Source organism: Salvelinus fontinalis, chromosome 20 (assembly GCF_029448725.1).
Source record: "Salvelinus fontinalis isolate EN_2023a chromosome 20, ASM2944872v1, whole genome shotgun sequence".
Lineage (NCBI taxonomy): Eukaryota > Metazoa > Chordata > Actinopteri > Salmoniformes > Salmonidae > Salvelinus > Salvelinus fontinalis.
This window is the reverse complement of record NC_074684.1, coordinates 15,524,730-15,545,144: the sequence shown is the minus strand read 5'-3', so window position 1 is coordinate 15,545,144 and position 20,415 is coordinate 15,524,730. Positions and strand designations below refer to the sequence as shown.

Sequence of the window (20,415 nt, the reverse complement as noted above, 5' to 3'; positions counted from 1 at the left end):
GGAAAGACATGAATACTGATGAGGATGTGTAAAACAAAGACCGATCATGAGGATGTGTAACCATACAAGAAACCATGTTCATCTGTAAACGGCAGAAGAAATTTGGCATGCCGCCCTGGGTCCTCTCTAAATACTACTGCTGCACCATCGAGAGCGCCCTGACCGGTTGCATCGCGGCCTGGTACGGGAATTGCTCCGTCCACGACCCCATTCTACTTTGCACATTCTTCCACTGCAAATCTACCATTCCAGTGTTTTACTTGCTTTATTGTATTTACCTCGCCACCATGGCCTTTTTTTTGCCTTTACCTCCCTTATCTCACCTCATTTGTTCACATTGTATATAGACTTATTTTTCTACTGTATTATTGACTGTATGTTTTGTTTATTCCATGTGTTACTCTGTGTTGTTGTATGTGTCGAATTGCTATGCTTTATCTTGGCCAGGTCGCAGTTGCAAATGAGAACTTGTTCTCAACCAGCCTACCTGGTTAAATAAAGGTTAAATAAATCAAATTTTAAAAAAACACCATGCTAGTGCATGGAAGAGTAGCTGCTGCATGTGCAGAAGTTAACGGGGATTTTAAAAAACTAAACTGAACCATGCTGTCACTCATTTCCAGCCTTGACCTTGTACATACTACAGCACTTCAAGTCTATTCTCCATATTCTCCATAATTTCAATGATTGAATACCTGTGGTATTCTCTCTCTGTGGATGGAGGACTGTGGCTGACTAAATGCACATCTTACTGGCTGTGTTAATTTTGTGAGAGCTTAAGTGGTTCCCTTGGAGTTTGGTCATTAATTGGAGTTTAGTCATTTGTGTTTGGTCCAGAACATCTCGCTGACCACACCACTCTCTCTCGAGGCCGATAAAACAGCAAACTGTTCAGCCAAGTTTCCTACATTTACCATGTTGCGCTCTATACAGCAACAATGCATGTTAGAAATCGTTAAAGGGACATTTCACCGCTGCTCAATTACGCTGTGTATGACCATTAATATGTTATTAACATATTATGTGTCATAGCAATCGAGAATTTCCTCACTACACGCAAATATGAGTGTTTCTGCATCTCATTGGTATAAATGGGTCATCTACATTTCTTGGTTGTAAGCAAACCACAATATCCAGAATTCATAGCGATTTCAGTGGAGTTGCATCCAGTTGAATACTCCCGTGGAGAAATGTCTAAATGTCTGTGTTTGTAGCCAGCACTTTCAGCCGGAGGATTTCGATATGGACCTGAAGTCTTAACTGATGAGGTTGCCATGACATCGAACGTTTTAAAGTGATGCTATTCCATTGATTTCCCCCTTCACATCAAAGAGGAAAGGTAACCCATCAGCACAGCAGAAAATAAATCGAGCTGAGATAGCGTAGCTAACTACGTTTGTTTATCTAAACCAAAATCTAACTAGCTAGCTTTCATAATACGCTGGCTAGACATTCCAAAGCAAATCAATGCAATTAGCTAGCAGCTATCTGGCAAAGTGATTTGTAAGTTTGCAAGCTAACATTAGCTACATTAGGTTACGTTAGCTACAGTCTACCGGATCGTAGCTAGTTAGCTAACTAACAGTACCGTAGAGGCGAACGTGACAATGTTTTCGATCCCATCAACATCTGCAGCGGCATCAACACCAAGCTCAGCACCAGGAACTAATGTAAGTTACCTTTGCTAAATCTTTCAATGATAACATGATGAGTAAATAAATATTCTGGAGCTAGGCTTATACATGGTCCGCGTCTTGTTGTCATAGCTGGTGTGTTTACAAGTAGGCTACAACTTCTATTGTCGTTTTCTCTGTGTAGTGGAGGCTTAGTTGATTGTTCATACAAGGCTTGAAGTCTACATTGGAGAAAATGAGGTATTAGTATGGAGGGGATGGTGTAGGTGACTGGTGTGTGTGTGTGAAGGTTAATCTATTGACGTGATGGGGTGGGTGGATATAGTACCTTGTTTGAGTGTGTATTGATGGGGGACACATTTGTAAAATGTTGGCTAATCACCAATACTGAGTGTCCTACATATTCTTTGGCATGGGTGAGAGGGGCTGTTAGTGTACTCTTCCAACATATTTACTGTATTGTTGGCAGTGCTTGTCTACTCAACAGCACAACTGTAGGCACTCATATACAACAATACACAACTGGACTGTCTACAAGTCAAGCCCCCATCAAACGTTTCACATGTTTGCTAACAGTCCATCTCAATGCCCCATTATTGACTCTAACAGAACACATACTGTACCAGTCTACTGTATCCTTTTTTGGTTCAAGTTTTATTGGTCGTATGTACGGGATACACATGGTACACATCATCCCAAAAAAATTCTTACTTGCAGGTTCCTTCCCGATAATGCAACAACAATGAGAAATTGTAAAAGATAAGAATACAAACATAAGGTAAATGGCAGTAGGATATAATAAACATTTTACCATAAGTATTATACAGGAAGGCACAATGTATAGTACAATATGTACATGTGTATTGGAGAAGGGGGGGTGAGGGGCAAGTGTATACATTGAGCAGTATAATAAGAGTTTGGTAGCAGTAGTTGTGATGTGTGCTAAGGTGCAGAGAATCAAAGCAGGTGGTCAGTCAAGTTCAAGTGTTCAGCAGTCTTGTAGATATCAACAGGCTCAGAGTTTCTATCAGACCTCATTCTCCGATACCATCTGCCTGACGGTAAGGGAGAGAACAGCTTGCGTCTGGTGTGTGTGGGGTCCTTAATGATGCTGCGGTACTTCCTCAAGCACCGTTTCGAGTAGATATCCTGGATGAGTGGAAGCATGGTCCCAGTGATGTACTGGGCCGTCTTCACCACCTGCTGGAGGGCCTTGCGGTTGTGGACGGAGCAATTCCCGTACCAGGCCGCGATGCAACCGGTCAGGGCGCTCTCGACGGTGTAGCGGTAATATTTAGAGAGGACCCAGGGCGGCATGCCAAATTTCTTCTGCTGTTTACAGATAAACATGGTTTCTTGTATGGTTACACATCCTCATGATCAGTCTTTGTTTTACACATCCTCATCAGTATTCATGTCTTTCCAGGAGACTTGCAGTACAAACACATCTTCTGCAAGAGGTCGGCACAGTGAGTGGTGAAGAAAGTGTATGAGCCCAGAACCCACCACTTCAGGGAGAGGCTTGTCCACCTGTCTGTGGAGTGCAGAACAACTTAGGATGTTGTCTACAAGGAGCCAGAGACGCAGCTCCCCAAACCCAACATCCCTGCCAACATCGCTACAGCGTGAAAGTCTGCAACACCAGCTTCCATTACCCGACAAGACGAGGTTCACCAGCTGAAGAACACTCTGGAACCTGCCTGGCATTCAGCCAACACAACATCCATATTCAGTTAGACTGATGTTGTAATATAATATAGAATGCCTAGTATGCTCACAACTGCATTGTGGTATAGATATTGATAGCTCTTGTACATAAACTCAGCAAAAAGAGAAACGTCCCCTTTTCAGAACCCTGTCTTTCAAAGAAAATTCGTAAAAATCCAAAGAACTTCACAGATCTTCATTGTAAAGGGTTTAAACACTGTTTCCCATGCTTGTTCAATTAACCATAAACAATTAATGAACATGCACCTGTGGAACGGTCGTTAAGACACTAACAGCTTACAGACGGTAGGCAATTAAGGTCACAGTTATGAAAACTTAGGACACTAAAGAGGCCTTTCTACTGACTCTGAAAAACACAAAAAGAAAAATGCCAAGGGTCCCTGCTCATCTGCGTGAACGTGCCTTAGGCATGCTGCAAGGAGGCATGAGGACTGCAGATGTGGCCAAAGCAATAAATTGTAATGTCCGTACTGTGAGACGCCTAAGACAGCGCAACAGGGAGACAGGACAGACAGCTGATCGTCCTCGCAGTGGCAGACCACGTGTAACAACACCTGCACAGGATCAGTACATCCGAACATCACACCTGCAGGACAGGTACATGATGGCAACAACAACTGCCCGAGTTATACCAGGAACGCACAATCCCTCCATCAGTGCTCAGACTGTCCGCAATAGGCTGAGAGAGGCTGGACTGAGGGCTTGTAGGCCTGTTGTAAGGCAGGTCCTCACCAGACATCACCGGCAACAACGTCGCCTATGGGCACAAACTCACCGTCGCTGGACAACACAGGACTGGCAAAAAGTGCTCTTCACTGACGAGTCGCGGTTTTGTCTCACCAGGGGTGATGGTCAGATTCACGTTTATCGTCGAAGGAATGAGCGTTACACCGAGGCCTGTAGTCTGGAGCGGAATCGATTTGGAGGTGGAGCGTCCGTCATGGTCTGGGGCGGTGTGTCACAGCATCATCGGACTGAGCTTGTTGTCATTGCAGGCAATCGCAACGCTGTGCGTTACAGGGAAGACATCCTCCTCCCTCATGTGGTACCCTTCCTGCAGGCTCATCCTGACATGACCCTCCAGCATGACAATGCCACCAGCCATACTGCTCGTTCTGTGCGTGATTTCCTGCAAGACAGGAATGTCAGTGTTCTGCCTTGGCCAGAGAAGAGCCCGGATCTCAATCCCATTGAGCACTTCTGGGACCTGTTGGATCGGAAGGTGAGTGCTAGGGCCATTCCCCCCAGAAATGTCCGAGAACTTGCAGGTGCCTTGGTGGAAGAGTGGGGTAACATATCGCAGCAAGAACTGGAAAATTTGGTGCAGTCCATGAGGAGGAGATGCACTGCAGTACTTAATGCAGCTGGTGGCCACACCAGATACTGACTGACTTTTGATTTTGACCCCCCCTTTGTTCAGGGACACGTTATTCCGTTTCTGTTAGTCACATGTTGGTGGAACTTGTTCAGTTTGTCTCAGTTGTTGAATCTAATGTTCATACAAATATTTACACATGTTAAGTTTGCTGAAAATAAACGCAGTTGACAGTGAGAGGACATTCATTTTTTTGTTTAGTTTATGGATATAATGGTGTTTGATCAAAAGTTTTATATAATACATTTTTAAACCTCTTAAGGATTGTCCCCTTTTTTCCAATTTTCGCCTAAAATGACATACCCAAATCTAACTGCCTGTAGCTCAGGCCCTAAAGCAAGGATATGCATATTCTTGGTACCATTTGAAAGGAAACACTTTGACGTTTGTGGAAATGTGAAAGGAATGTAGGAGAATATAACACTTTATATCTGGATAAAGATTACTACAAAGAAAAAAACAACTTTTTTTGTTGTATCATTGGTGAAATGCAAGAGAAATGCCATAATGTATTCCAGCCCAGCTGCAATTTAGATTTTGGCCACTAGATGGCAGCAGTGTATGTGCACAGTTTTGGACTGATCCAATGAACCATTGTATTTCTGTTCAAAATTTAGTATCAAGACTGCCCAAATGTGCCTAATTTGTTTATTAATAACTTTTCATGTTCCAAGCGGTGCACTCTCTTCAAACAATAGCATGGTATTCTTTCACCTGTAATAGTTACTGTAAATTGGACAGTGCAGTTAGATTAACAAGAATTTAAGCTTTTTACCCATATCAGATATGTCTATGTCCTGGGAAATTTTCTTGTTACTTACCACCTCATGCTAATCGCATTAGCCCACGTTAGCTCAACCGTCGCGCAGGGGACCCACCAATCCTGAAGAAGTTTTAAAGTGTAGTGACTAGATGATTACAGCTGCACCAGAAAGCAATAAAGTGTTGTCTTCAACTTCTGGATCTATTAATTGTGATATTCATTAAATGTACCTGTATTTGGATAAACTAGCTACAATCTTAATTCTAAAACAAGTGATGCAGTGAGTTGGTGTATCATTTCAACTTTCATTTGTTGGCAAGTAAACATGTTTCAATAAAACAGTAGATTAGTCTATCAATATAGCAAATAAGTAGACATGGCTTCTATTTAAGAAAAAGTTTATTTTCTCTGGAGACCGCGGTGAATTAGCACAGCAGTATGCAGGAATAGTTATGGCAATGTATGACATACTGTATATACAGTAGAAGAAAAATATACTACTAATGTCTATAATAAATACTACAGTTCTACAGTGGGAATACTTGCATATGGTGTTTTTGGGTGGTTCAGAGTCACTTTGATAAATGGGCAGATTGTTTTCTGGATCCTTTCACATCTCCTCTTGAGAATCATTAACTTCTTTGTATCCAAGCGGTATTGTCTGAGAAAGACAAAAACGCTATAAGACATTCATGGGCAATTGCTGTGTACTGTCTGTTCCTACTGTAGCAGCATGGTGTAGAATATGAGACATCTCACAGACACATGTTAGCTAGCTAGCTATAACACACAGGTATAGTTACTCCAAGACTAATAGGTATAGCAAACAAAGCTAGCTAGCCAAACTTGGCTAGCTTGGCTTGTAGTGGTACTAGCAAGCCCCGTTATAGCCGAATCGATCACGGAATTGTACTGTACGAAACAACACTGGCTTGTGTAAAAAGAGAGCTTATGTTGCTAGCTAGCTAGCTGCCGACACCAAAACAACTTACTGGTTTGTCATTTGCCCTGCTTGCTGGTCTCACTATTCTTTTTCTCACTGTCTCAACTACTCTTCTGTGTATTCCTGTTCATGTATGTATGTTCCTTTGTAAAATAACATAAAAAATATGTTTTGTCGTCCAGCTCTTGGAAAGAGGAATTATCAGAGGAAAATTCTCTGGTATCCTGGGAATACCAGAGAATTTATTGAAAGTTCCCAGAATTTTGTAACTCTAGGTACGACATCTCACTCATATTCTCTTAGAACCGGGGTTACGTGAGTAACCTGAAGACAGTCTAGTTCCAACAGCATCACCTCTCAGAGGTTGCGAACGTGAGGGAGTATGCCCCAAAAAATGTGCAGTCACATCCAGTCAGTAAAGACCTTGGTCATAGAGGGGCTCGAAGATGAGGGATAAGACTGTTACCTCGCTCACTTAGAGTGGAGGGTGTCAGGTCTAGGAGAGGGGAAAGCTTAAGGCATTACTCTTGAGAGGGGGTGCCGGTGCTTCCACCCATAGTGGTGTGTAACCACCATATAGGGACGGGGTTCTCCAAAACCCTCAGGGTTGTCGCTTTCTAACAGTCTGTCTTTTGAGTCAGTCTGGATAGATGCGGATGGCGAGCTCTCAGGAACAGGTTTGAAGTGCTAGTACGTGCGTGTCATGCACACCCCAGGGTGTGAGAACGTCACAGGGTGGCACAGGGCAGAGAGTGTCCCATTGCTGAGATATCCTCATAATGCATATGGGCATAATATTTATTTAAAAACATGCCTGATCCCCTTGGACTGCGTCCCTAGCAGATGGCAATGGGTATGGCTATACAATGTCACTGAGCAGGGATTTTGCATGAGAGTGGCCAACGGAATGAAATAAGGCACCAATAGGTGTAGCTTAAAGGAAGAAGGAACCATGCTGGTAACCCAGATGTCCTAATCCTATGTGTCTGGTCTGTCTTAGCCCTACCCCGGAGGAAAGGGCTGATGAGCAAAAATGTCCTCAGCAGCTTACAAGTGCCCGACTGTGTGAACCAAGTGCAGGTAAGAATGGGACAAGGAAAAAATGTCAGAGTGTGGTAGACTTGAGATGGCTGTTTGTGGCTTCCCAGTAAAGTATGAATAATGGAATTCTGTATTGACTGTTTTCTATTTTTCAATTAATAGAGCTAAGTTGCCATAAGATTTCCCAAAAAAGGGAACCCCGGAAACCTGTTTTCCAGTTTATCATATGAAAATGGAATTGTGTCAGCTCTCTTCCTTGCCTTACCCACCTAGAGTGGAAGCCATGGTTATGACAAATGGCAATCTGTCATCCAGCTCCGTAAGTCACAAGACCAGAGGGAGAGCGGACATGTTGAGTTTCGTCCTGGCTCAACCTGAGAAGGTGACAAGGGCATAGCTGGAGGGGGTATGGCACTTGGGGTTAAGAGTGCACATCCCCCATTTTGCCATGTGAGCGAAGACCTGAAAAAGCACTGCTACACAGGAAATATTACCCCCCCAATGCAGATGTGCCTCCCCATTGTTTGTCCTTAATGATCCTAATAAGATAATATAACTTGTCACTGAGATTGTATTACTGATTCTGAGTAACTTAATGCTCAAAACTAGAATTAGCAGAATTATAAAGCTGTTTGATCAACACTGACAAGTACAAAGCTGCTTTGTCAAAGTCAGAATTTCTGATTTCAAGCATCTCATCCTTTTCATCTCTTCACATATTAAGAACAGATAATGACCAAATTGAATTCACTGTTTTATTGTCAATCACAGCACAGAAATCACGTAGACAAAATATAGTACAGAACAAAGACAGTACACTTTTCATATTTGGGGAACACAATGAGTCATTTGAACTGTTGTACAATTCTATTACATCTCCAAGACGGTATTTGACTTGTACATATGTTTGGCTCTTGTTGCAAATTGTGTAATAAGAGGTCAAATCAACCAGCTTTTCAGCCTCCACTAACTCAGTGGCCTGTGCAAGGTGTGGGACCTCAACTTGATAAGCCATGACGTTTCTATCAAAGCATATAGTTTGAAATGGTTGATATTCCAAACAATAAAGCCTAGAATCAACAAAAAACATGTTTTTGACCTGTCCAAATTCTGGCATATTACCATTCAGTACTTTGGCAAAGATCATGGACTTCTGAGTTATGTATTTATTACAAGTCATTTGACTGATACAGCATGGTTTACTTCATTGAAACCTAGGAGGTCCCTAAATTTTCCACATAAATATTGTAGATCTTTATCCTCTGATATAGGTCCCATCTCCCTTTCATTTGAAAAAGTTGGGTGCATTGAACTGTCAACCTTCTGGCAGCTTTCATATATTTGGTTCTGATTGATCAAAGACTTGCAAATATTTTTTAAATTGAGCTTGGAAGCCCATTGTTTAAAGAAACAATGTTTAGACTCGAACCGCATACACATATGTCTAACCATTGGACCCAATGACTTTATCTGTGATGGCAATTATATCATATAATGCTGTTTAGGTGTAACATTGCGGTCTGGAAAAAGCTCCATCCAATGGTTCAAATGATTTTCAATGAGTAACTTCAACCTAGACACAGTCGCAATGGAAAGAACAGGTGCAAATACTATCTGTACAATCTCTATTAGCTCAATTATCAGTCGTATATATGCATTGACTTCCAAACTCTCCAAAACAAATGGCAATATCCTTAGCAGGACAAACATTTGCCCAGATGACTGTTTTAGTTTACCATCACTTGACGTTAATGGACTAACAGAAATTGGGGATGGCCGATCTCTAACATCTAGAGGGAAATAAGGGAAACCAAGAATAGCAGAATTCACTGAGTCCAGATCAATCTGTCCTGACACAACAAGATGATTCAAAACACATTTGATTTCCAATGGGGCTTTGCCCTCCAGAATTACATGCAAAATGTCTTGTGGAGTTTGTTGTATGACATCAAAGGCTGGGAATTCAACCAACTTGCTCCTTCTAGTGATCCCATATGTTGTTCTCAGGCTGTTGCGAAGCAAGTCTGTCTGTGCCTTTTCTATTTCCTCACACTGTCTGACATGCTTCTCCAATGTCCTTTTAGTATATGCTTCCTCATTGAAGAGTGACTGTATGTCCTCAAGAGAACACTCACAGTGTCTGCACTTACTGGAGGCAAAGCCCACACCCTCTGAACCCTGCTAGTTCATGTTGTGTCAGGGTGTCTCCACAGAGAGAAACCATGGCACCATATATCCTTTTCTCTCCGTTAATAGTTAGCATTTTAACCCCACTGTACAATGCAATGCATCCATGTCTTCCTTGATTCTATTCAATATTACATCTCCACCAGATTGACGTCTGGTTGAGGTCTGCTGATCTGGTCATGGCAAGTAGCCTGATAGCAGCCAGTTTAGACCTGAATTTTGGATGTATATTTCCTAGGGTATAGTACACCATTAACAACTTGTTTTTTGATGCAAAGGATCCTAGTAGATTACAGATCTCTATTTCATCCGCGTACAGAACAATCTGCAATGCCTTTGGTTTCTCTGAAAATAAGGAATGTGATTTTAGAAGTGCACCATCAACAATGTCATGAAAACTTTCTCTGCACATCTGGGGTCCTTTTTCAACCATAGACAAAATCCTTGGGTGTGATAAGAACTGTTCTAGACTTTTGACTAATGGTACATAATGAAATCATTTGTCTTTGATGAAAATGTCTTTTGATCCTCCACATTTGATCCTACATATGGTTCGAGCAATGTGAATTTCCTCTGCGTCCAAACAGCTAAACTGCTTCTTAATAACACTGTCCTGTCTAAATGGTGCTGCAACACCAGCAAAAGGCCCAATGAAATTGTCAAATACACTGCTCAAAAAAATAAAGGGAACACTTAAACAACACATTTGTGGCCTGCTGGAGGTCATTTTGCAGGGCTCTGGCAGTGCACCTCCTTGCACAAAGGCGGAGGTAGCGGTCCTGCTGCTGGGTTGTTGCCCTCCTACGGCCACCTCCACGTCTCCTGATGTACTGGCCTGTCTCCTGGTAGCGCCTCCATGCTCTGGACACTACACTGACAGACACAACAAACCTTTTTGCCACAGCTCGCATTGATGTGCCATCCTGGATGAACTGCACTACCTGAGCCACTTGTGTGGGTTGTAGACTCCGTCTCATGCTACCACTAGAGTGAAAGCACCGCCAGCATTCAAAAGTGACCAAAACATCAGCCAGGAAGCATAGGAACTGAGAAGTGGTCTGTGGTCACCACCTGCAGAACCATTCCTTTTTTGGGGGTGTCTTACTAATTGCCTATAATTTCCACCTTTTGTCTATTCCATTTGCACAACAGCATGTGAAATTTATTGTCAATCAGTGTTGCTTCCTAAGTGGACAGTTTGATTTCACAGAAGTGTGATTGACTTGGAGTTACATTGTGTTGTTTAAGTGTTCCCTTTATTTTTTTGAGCAGTGTATATCCATTGCATCTTTTTCAAGTTGACCTGATGTGCTTCCTGAATGCTTCTTTAGCACTGCCTCCATCTGCTTCCTGAGGTTGTCCAATAGTGATGATTGAGAGAGAGAGAGAGAGAGAGAGAGAGAGAGAGAGAGAGAGAGGTGGGGATGTCATCAATCATGTATACCTATGATATTCAGATTTTTCTTATGACATATTCATTAACATAAAGACATAAGGGATCAACAATAGTAAGGTGGACAACCTAGCACTAAGAATGAACTCAACCATTAACACTATTTCTGACAATAAAGCACTATCAATCTAACCAAAGTTCAAGTGTTTTCAACGAATGGCCGTTCGCGCAGTTATTAACTGCTAACATGTAACGTTACCTAGTTAAAATTAGCATGCTAACTTGGTTTGCCAACTTTCCAATTCAAATGAACGTTAGCTAATGTTACCTTGCTAAGGAGAAAGGTAGATGGGTATAAACAAATGAAATTAACTTTTAATACTGCGGTTGACATATGATCCATTCCCGGATATGTGTCATCCATTCCATCTTCATTCATGGTGTTAGATGACTCAAAGATTTGGACCATCTTTGACTTTTTAGTTATAGGCCTCCCTTATGTAGCTAGATAATGTAATGAACGTACGTCAGTTAAGCAATATCACACAAGAGGGAGTGCTGAATATGAGCATGGCTGTGATTCGGTGGTAGGTACGAGGCCGCAGATAATAATATTCAGTATAACAGCACGACCTCGAGTGTGATATTGCTTTTAGACAACAGTTCTACAAGCGCCATTTATTAGTTAACAGTAATAAGCGACAACACATTATGATTTGTTTATTTAATCATTTATTTGGCTCTGCCAACACACATAGTTCCACAACTGGACTGGGACACAGAGTTCCACAACTGGACTGGGACACATAGTTCCACAACTGGACTGGGACACAGAGTTCCACAACTGGACTGGGACACATAGTTCCACAACTGGACTGGGACACAGAGTTCCACAACTGGACTGGACTGTTGCCAAGCACCACATAAACCTTTTCCTACACACTAGCTTGCTACTTTGTGTGGGTCTACACGTTATCGTCCTCTCCTGACAACCATTCATAATTTAACTACCAGTCTCTATGGGGGTGCCACAGGGTTCAATTCTCGGGCCGACTCTCTTCTCTGTATACATCAATGATGTCGCTCTTGCTGCTGGTCATTCTCTGATCCACCTCTACGCAGATGACACCATTCTGTATACTTCTGGCCCTTCTTTGGACACTGTGTTAACTAACCTCCAGACGAGCTTCAATGCCATACAACTCTTCTTCCGTGGCCTCCAACTGCTCTTAAATGCAAGTAAAACTAAATGCATGCTCTTCAACCAATCACTGCCCGCACCTGCCCGCCCGTCCAGCATCACTACTCTGGACGGTTCTGACTTATAATATTTGGATAACTACAAATACCTAGGTGTCTGGTTAGATTGTAAACTCTCCTTCCAGACTCACATTTAGCATCTCCAATCCAAAATTAAATCTAGAATCGGCTTCCTATTTCGCAACAAAGCATCCTTCACTCATGCTGCCAAATATACCCTCGTAAAACTGACCATCCTACCGATCCTCGACTTCGGCGATGACATTTACAAAATAGCCTGCAACACTCTACTCAACAAATTGGATGCAGTCTATCACAATGCCATCCGTTTTGTCACCAAAGCCCCAAATACTACCCACCACTGCGACCTGTACGCTCTCGTTGGTTGGCTCTCGCTTCATACTCGTCGCCAAACCCACTGGCTCCAGGTCATTTTCAAGTCTCTGCTAGGTAAGGCCCCGCCCTATCTCAGCTCACTGGTCAACATAGCAGCACCCACCCGTAGCACGCGCTCCAGCAGGTATATCTCACAGGTCACCCCCAAAGCCAATTCTTCCTTTGTCCGCCTTTCCTTCCAGTTCTCTGCTGCCAATGACTGGAATGAACTGCAAAATCACTGAAGCTGGAGATTCATAGCTCCCTCACTAGCTTTAAGCACCAGCTGTCAGAGCAGCTCACAGATCACTGCACTTGTATATAGCCCATCTGTAAATAGCCCATCCAACTACCTCATCCCCATACTGTATTTATTTATTTATCTTGCTCCTTTGCACCCCAGTATCTCTACTTGCACATTCACCTTCTGCACATCTCCCATTCCAGTGTTTAATTGCTATACTGTAATTACTTCGCCACCATGGCCTATTTATTGCCTTACCTCCCTTATCCTACCTCATTTGCACACACTGTATATATACTTTTTTGTTTTGTTTGTTTATTCCATGTGTAACTCTGTGTTGTTGTAGTATGTGTCGAACTGCTTTGCTTTATCTTGGCCAGGTCGCAGTTGTAAATGAGAACTTGTTCTCAACTAGCCTACCTGGTTAAATAAAGGTGAAATCAAATATAAGGCTCAAATGTTATTTGAACGATCGTTAATGTAATTAACGGTTATTAGAACACCTGTAAAGCGGAGTGATACATGTATAGTTAAAAGTTCCAGTGCTGTTGTACTCTACTCCAATCAAATTACTTGGTCGTATTATAAATACTTGTGAACATCATTTTCAGTTCCTTCTGCCCTTTTCATCGAAAGCAGTGGGAACGTTTTACTTGCATTTGCTTTTAGTAACGTTAAAGATGCTTTGGCGGTGTGTTATCTGCTGCGTTTGTATTACTTTTTCATTGAAACTGTAATTGAGCCATATCAATAGATTGAAAAGTCGCAGCCCTGATTTCTGGTTGCTCTGTGGTATTGACGGATGCACTGAGGAATATAGAGTGTACAATTCCTTCTATCATCATGTAAAGAGAAGCCACCTTCAACACCTACTTGAAGGCACCCGACCAGATGAACAGCCACCGGAGGAAAGCCAAGTACCACCGGAGCAAGTAGCTAGCTAGCATTTTTTTTTTTTGTTTTCTTGATTTAAAAAAATGATTTAATGAACGGACGATACACGGACCAAACTCCGATTCGATAATTTTAGCTATAATGACTCTAATGGCTAAAGCTGGGTTAATGTGAAAATGATCAATGATAAATAGGAACAAATCACTTAAATAGCTCTATTGGTGAAACTAAATACAATTTCAAATAACAATCTGTTTCTTTGATGTGTTGTACACAGGACAACATTCAACCCGATCAGCTTCTAGCTAACTCCAGCATCACTGATCAGCAACTCCATACATCTGACTCAGATGAAGGGCAACCCTTCGTTGACCAACATGAAGCTGTCACAATGCAACAAGTAAGTTACTCGGTTGGTGGCATTCATAGTCAGTCTTCACAACCCCTTCCCCTGTCACAAACATTATACTTGTCATGAACTAGTAATGTCCAGCCTGCACATGTCAGGGGCCCCGTGTGGCTCAGTTGGTAGAGCACGGCGCTTGCAACGCCATGGTTGTGGGTTCGATTCCCACGGGGGGCCAGTACAAAAAAAGTATGAATGTATGTACTTGTAAGTCGCTCTGGATAAGAGCGTCTGCTAAATGACTTAAATGTAAATGTCAGGATACTACATTCAATGTCAACATTCTTTAATGATCTGAGCCAAGCATCGTCTCTCACAGGTAATATGCTTTTTCTGAACAGAGCACAGCATTTGGTTAGTTGCATTATGCAGAGCATTCTGCAGTGGTTCAGTGATGGTTGAGTTCATTGTTAGCGCTAGGTTGTTCACCTTACTATTGTTGATCCCTTATGTTCTTATGTTAATGAATATGTCATAAGAAAAATCTGAATATCATAGGTATACATGAATATCATAGGGATCTCTCTCTCTCTCATTTTCAGAAAGGTGTGAATGACATTGTTGCTGGGGTACAACAGTATCAATCATCACTATTGGACAACCTCAGGAAGCAGATGGAGGCAGTGCTAAAGAAGCATTTAGGAAGCACATCAGGTCAACTTGAAAAAGATGCAATGGATATATTTGACAATTTCATTGGGCCTTTTGCTGGTGTTGCAGCACCATTTAGACAGGACAGTGTTATTAAGAAGCAGTTTAGCTGTTTGGACGCAGAGGAAATTCACATTGCTCGAACCATAGGAAGGATGAAATGTGGAGGATCAAAAGACATTTTCATCAAAGACAAATGATTTCATTATGTACCATTAGTCAAAAGTCTAGAACAGTTCTTATCACACCCAATGATTTTGTCTATGGTTGAAAAAGGACCCCAGATGTGCAGAGAAAGTTTTCATGACATTGTTGATGCTGACCTTCTAAAATCACATTCCTTATTTTCAGAGAAACCAAAGGCATTGCAGATTGTTCTGTACGCGGATGAAATAGAGCTATGTAATCTACTAGGATACTTTGCATCAAAAAACAAGTTGTTAATGGTGTACTACACCCTAGGAAATATACATCCAAAATTCAGGTCTAAACTGGCTGCTATCAGGCTACTTGCCATGACCAGATCAGCAGACCTCAACCAGACGTCAATCTGGTGGAGATGTAATATTGAATAGAATCAAGGAAGACATGGATGCATTGCATTGTACAGTGGGGTTAAAATGCTAACTATTAACGGAGAGAAAATGATATATGGTGCCATGGTTTCTCTCTGTGGAGACCCCCTGGCACAACATGAACTAGCAGGGCTCAGAGGGTGTGGGCTTTGCCTACAGGAAGTGCAGACACTGAGTGTTCTCTTGAGGACATGCAGACACACTTCAATGAGGAAGCATATACTAAAAGGACACTGGAGAAGCATGTCAGACAGTGTGATGAAATAAAAAAGGCACAGGCGGACTTGCTTCGCAACAGCCTAAAAACAACATATGGGATCACTAGAAGGAGCAAGTTGGTTGAATTCCCAGCCTTTGATGTCATACAACAAACTCCACAAGACATTATGCATGTAATTCTGGAGGGCATAGCACCATTGGAAAAGAAATGTGTTTTGAATCATCTTGTTGTGTCAGGACAGATTGATCTGGACTCAGTGAATTCTGCTATTCTTGGTTTCCCTTATTCCCCTCTAGATGTTAGAGATCGGCCATCCCCAATTTCTGTTAGTACATTAACGTCAAGTGATGGTAAACTAAAACAGTCATCTGGGCAAATGTTTGTCCTGCTAAGGATATTGTCATTTGTTTTGGAGAGTTTGGAAGTCAATGCATATATACGACTGATAATTGAGCTAATAGAGATTGTACAGATAGTATTTGCACCTGTTCTTTCCATTGCGACTGTGTCTAGGTTGAAGTTACTCATTGAAAATCATTTGAAGCATTGGAAGGAGCTTTTTCCAGACCGCAATGTTACACCTAAACAGCATTATATGATACATTTGCCATCACAGATAAAGTCATTGGGTCCAATGGTTAGCTACTGCTACTCTCTGTTCATCATATATGCATAGTCACTTGAACCATATCTACATGTACATACTACCTCAATCAGCCTGACTAACCGGAGTCTGTATGTAGCCTCGCTACTTTTATAGCCTCGCTACTGTATATAGCCTGTCTTTTTACTGTTGTTTTATTTCTTTACTTACCTATTGTTCACCTAACACCTTTTTTGCACTATTGGTTAGAGCCTGTAAGTAAGCATTTCACTGTAAGGTCTACACCTGTTGTATTCGGTGCACGTGACAAATAAACTTTGATTTGATTTGATGTGAATGCGGTTCGAGTCTAAAATTATTTTTTTAAACAACGGGCTTCCAAGCTCAATTTAAAAAAGTCTTTGATCAATTAGAACCAAATATATGAAAGCTGCCAGAATGTTGACAGTTCAATCCACCCATTTTTTTCAAATGAAAGGGAGATGAGACCTGTATCAGAGGTTAAAGATCTACAATATTTATGTGGAAAATTTAGGGACTTCCTAGTTTTCAATTAAGTAAACCATGCTGTATCAGTCAAATGACTTGTAATAAATACATAACTCAGAAGTCCATGATCTTTGCCAAAGTACTGAATGGTAATATGCCAGAATTTGGACTTGTCAAAAACATATTTATTGTTTATTCTAGGCTTTATTGTTTGGAATATCAACCATTTCAAAATATACGCTTTGATAGAAACGCCATGGCTTATCAAGTTGAGGTCCCACACCTTGCACAGGCCACTGAGTAAGTGGAGGTCCCACACGTTGCACAGGCCACTGAGTTAGTGGAGGTCCCACACCTTGCACAGGCCACTGAGTTAGTGGAGGTCCCACACCTTGCACAGGCCACTGAGTTAGTGGAGGTCCCACACCTTGCACAGGCCACTGAGTTAGTTGAGGTCCCACACCTTGCACAAGCCACTGAGTTAGTGGAGGTTCCACACCTTGCACAAGCCACTGAGTTAGTGGAGGTCCCACACCCTGCACAGGCCACTGAGTTAGTGGAGGTCCCACACCTTGCACAAGCCACTGAGTTAGTGGAGGGCCCACACCTTGCACAAGCCACTGAGTTAGTGGAGGTCCCACACCCTGCACAGGCCACTGAGTTAGTGGAGGTCCCACACCTTGCACAGGCCACTGAGTTAGTGGAGGTCCCACACCTTGCACAGGCCACTGAGTTAGTTGAGGTCCCACACCTTGCACAGGCCACTGAGTTAGTTGAGGTCCCACACCTTGCACAGGCCACTGAGTTAGTGGAGGCTGAGAAGCTGTTTGATTTGACCTCTTATTACACAATTAGCAACAAGAGCCAAACATATGTACAAGTAAAATACCATCTTGGGGATGTAATAGAATTGTACAACAGTTCAAATGACTCATTGTGTTCCCCAGATATGAAAAGTGTACTGTCTTTGTTCTGTACTATATTTTGTCTACGTGATTTCTGTGCTGTGATTGACAATAAAACAGTGAATTCCATTTGGTCATTATCTGTTCTTAATATGTGAAGAGATGAAAAGGATGAGATGCTTGAAATAAGAAATTCTGACTTTGACAAAGCAGTTTTGTACTTGTCAGTGTTGATCAAACAGCTTTATAATTCTGGTAATTCTAGTTTCGAGCATTAAGTTACTCAGAACCAGTAATACAATCTCAGTAACAAGTTATATTATCTTAATAAGATCATTAAGGACAAAAAAGCTTGAAACAAGTGAAATGCTCCAACATAAAAACTTCCTGGTAAGAAGAAATATCTTGTCAGACAAAAAACAAGTATATATTGCCTTGATATATTTAATCTTACTTAGATTTCAATTTTTGCAGTGCTTTTGGTTGATGGTAGAACCCTTTTGGGTTCCATGTAGAATTCTTTCCACAGAGGGTTCCAAAAAGGGTTCACCTATGGGGACAGCCGCAGAACCCTTTTTCTAAGATTGTAGTCTGCTGAGTCGCCGGGGGTCTTGGGCCCCCAAAGCCAGCTTGTTGCCCCCTCCCTGCTGTGAGGCTAGGGTGAGTTGCATTTACCAACGGGCGACTTCTTTCTTTACACATCACATGACATCAGGGCCGAACAACTCTTTGGGTGTCACAGGGACATCCAGGAGCTCCACTTTCTCTTTGGCTAAGCTTGTCCAGCTTAACAGACAAAGTGCCCTTTCTTCCACCACCATCAGGCTCATGGTGCGACCACAGACGGATGGGATTATGGGAGGCCTGGAGGTTTAGATCCGTAATCATACAGATCTCATCCCAAGCATCCTGATTCAGGGTCCAGTTGATTCAGTTGCTTCCCCACATCCTCCAGTAACTATGCCTGGTAAGCCAACACGTTAGGTGCTCTGATTGATAAGGCCAAGGCTTTGTACGTCTTATGAAAAATGGAGGCAGAAAAGTGCTCTGTCTTTCCAGGGAGAGAAGTGCCAGTAGTGCTAGCAGCACTGCATGTGGGGTGGAGGTGGTCCGCCATTGACGGCTCCACCATGAGAGGGTTGCAACACCCAGATTCTACCATATTGTGCATGTCCAACCACTATCCAGGATATTGCTGGTAAGGGGGCTTACCCCATGAGCTCCTAGCCTCTTTGAGACAGGATGGGACCGCAAGAAGTAGTTGCTTATGTAACAGTATAACTTTAGACCCTCCCCTCTGCACACATCAACAACTGACACCCACGAAGCGTCGTTACCCATCGCTCCACAAAAGCCACGGCCCTTGCAGAGCAAGGGGAAACCCTACTTCAAATCTCAGAGCAAGTGACGTAACCGATTGAAACGCTATTAGGGCACACCACCGCCAACCAGCTAGCTATTTCACATCCGTTACACTTAGCAGGGGCTATGCGGGATGGTAGTCCTTTCCAATCATATAGGTCCCTTCCAGGGTCTTGGCTCCCCAAAAGAGCTTGCCACACAATATCAAGTCTGCCCGCGGTTCGCTTGCAAATGTTGAGTAGCCCGTACTCCAAGGGGATATCATCGGCTCCTCAGTCTTGGGGGCGGGGGGACCTCGGGGACTTAAGATGGGGAAAAAACGGGGCCTTAACCCGAGAGTAGGGAATCAACTGGGCTCGGCTGTGGGGAGTTGAGCCTCCACCTCGGCCGGTGGCTGAGAGGGGAGGGAGGGGGTAGTAATAGCGGAGAGTTTTAGCCTCCTTTTCAAACCTGCTCTAGAGATCAATTTACAATGCTTACACGACTCTGGGTTATCGGCTGCTTCCTGAGCATGTTCTCTTCCCAGACAATTGATGCATAGAGCGTGAAAATCCTTCCCCGCTACGACAACAACGTGGTGGTTTGGGCGCTAGGCTCATCTAGGGATGGGGCAGAAGTGGCCATGGTGTCAAATAGAGCCGTGATGAAAACGGATGTTGTATACGGAATAAAAATCTAAACACAACATGCAACAATTTCAAAGATTTTGCTGAGTCACTTTACATGTTGCATTTGTTTTTATACTGAACAAAAATATAATGTAAGCTCTGAGCTTTAGTTGGGCATAAGCTAACTAGTAGAAGCCTTACAACTAAAGCTAGCTACAACCGTGAAGATAGTGATGCATTAGCAAGCTATCAGCTACCCTTGCTAAGGCGCACTGTAGCTAGCACCGTGTTGGTCGAAGGCGTGTGCTAACCTGGTCAGCCGAAGCCTAATGGCGAGGGATAACCGAACCTCGATAGCTAGCCATGTGCAGCTAGCTAGATGAAGATTAGAAAATTAATTATTTTCAAAACGAAAACATTTCGATCGGCACACAACTATCTACAGGAGCTGAAGTCCTATGTTTCGCAGCGTTAACCTCACGGTTCGCGTGAACAGTTCAGTAGGAAACCAGGAATTGAGTCAAGCTGAGTAGAGTTTAGTGAAGGTATTCTCTAAAGCAAGGATGAGAGGTGAGAATTACCAGTTTGGCGGGCGAGTGGCTCCCCTTATGGAGGATAGGGGCTCATCCCATTCGCCACTTGACCTGTCTGTCTCCAACAGACTCTGTGTGATTGGATACTTTGAGTTTATGGACACGCTCAGGCGCATCCCATAGTACGACATCGAAAATAGTATTTGATATGTAACTAGATAATTC

At 42.7% G+C, this 20,415-nt stretch overlaps 1 long non-coding RNA gene across 1 annotated transcript; it reads left to right on the top strand.

The window, feature by feature from the left end:
- Nucleotides 1-1,114: 1,114 nt before the first annotated feature.
- LOC129817368 (uncharacterized) lies at nucleotides 1,115-16,630 on the top strand. The gene is made up of 3 exons (XR_008753700.1): nucleotides 1,115-1,339; nucleotides 14,115-14,237; nucleotides 14,786-16,630. It is a non-coding gene; the product is annotated as an uncharacterized LOC129817368 (long non-coding RNA).
- The last annotated feature ends 3,785 nt before the right edge of the window (nucleotides 16,631-20,415 follow it).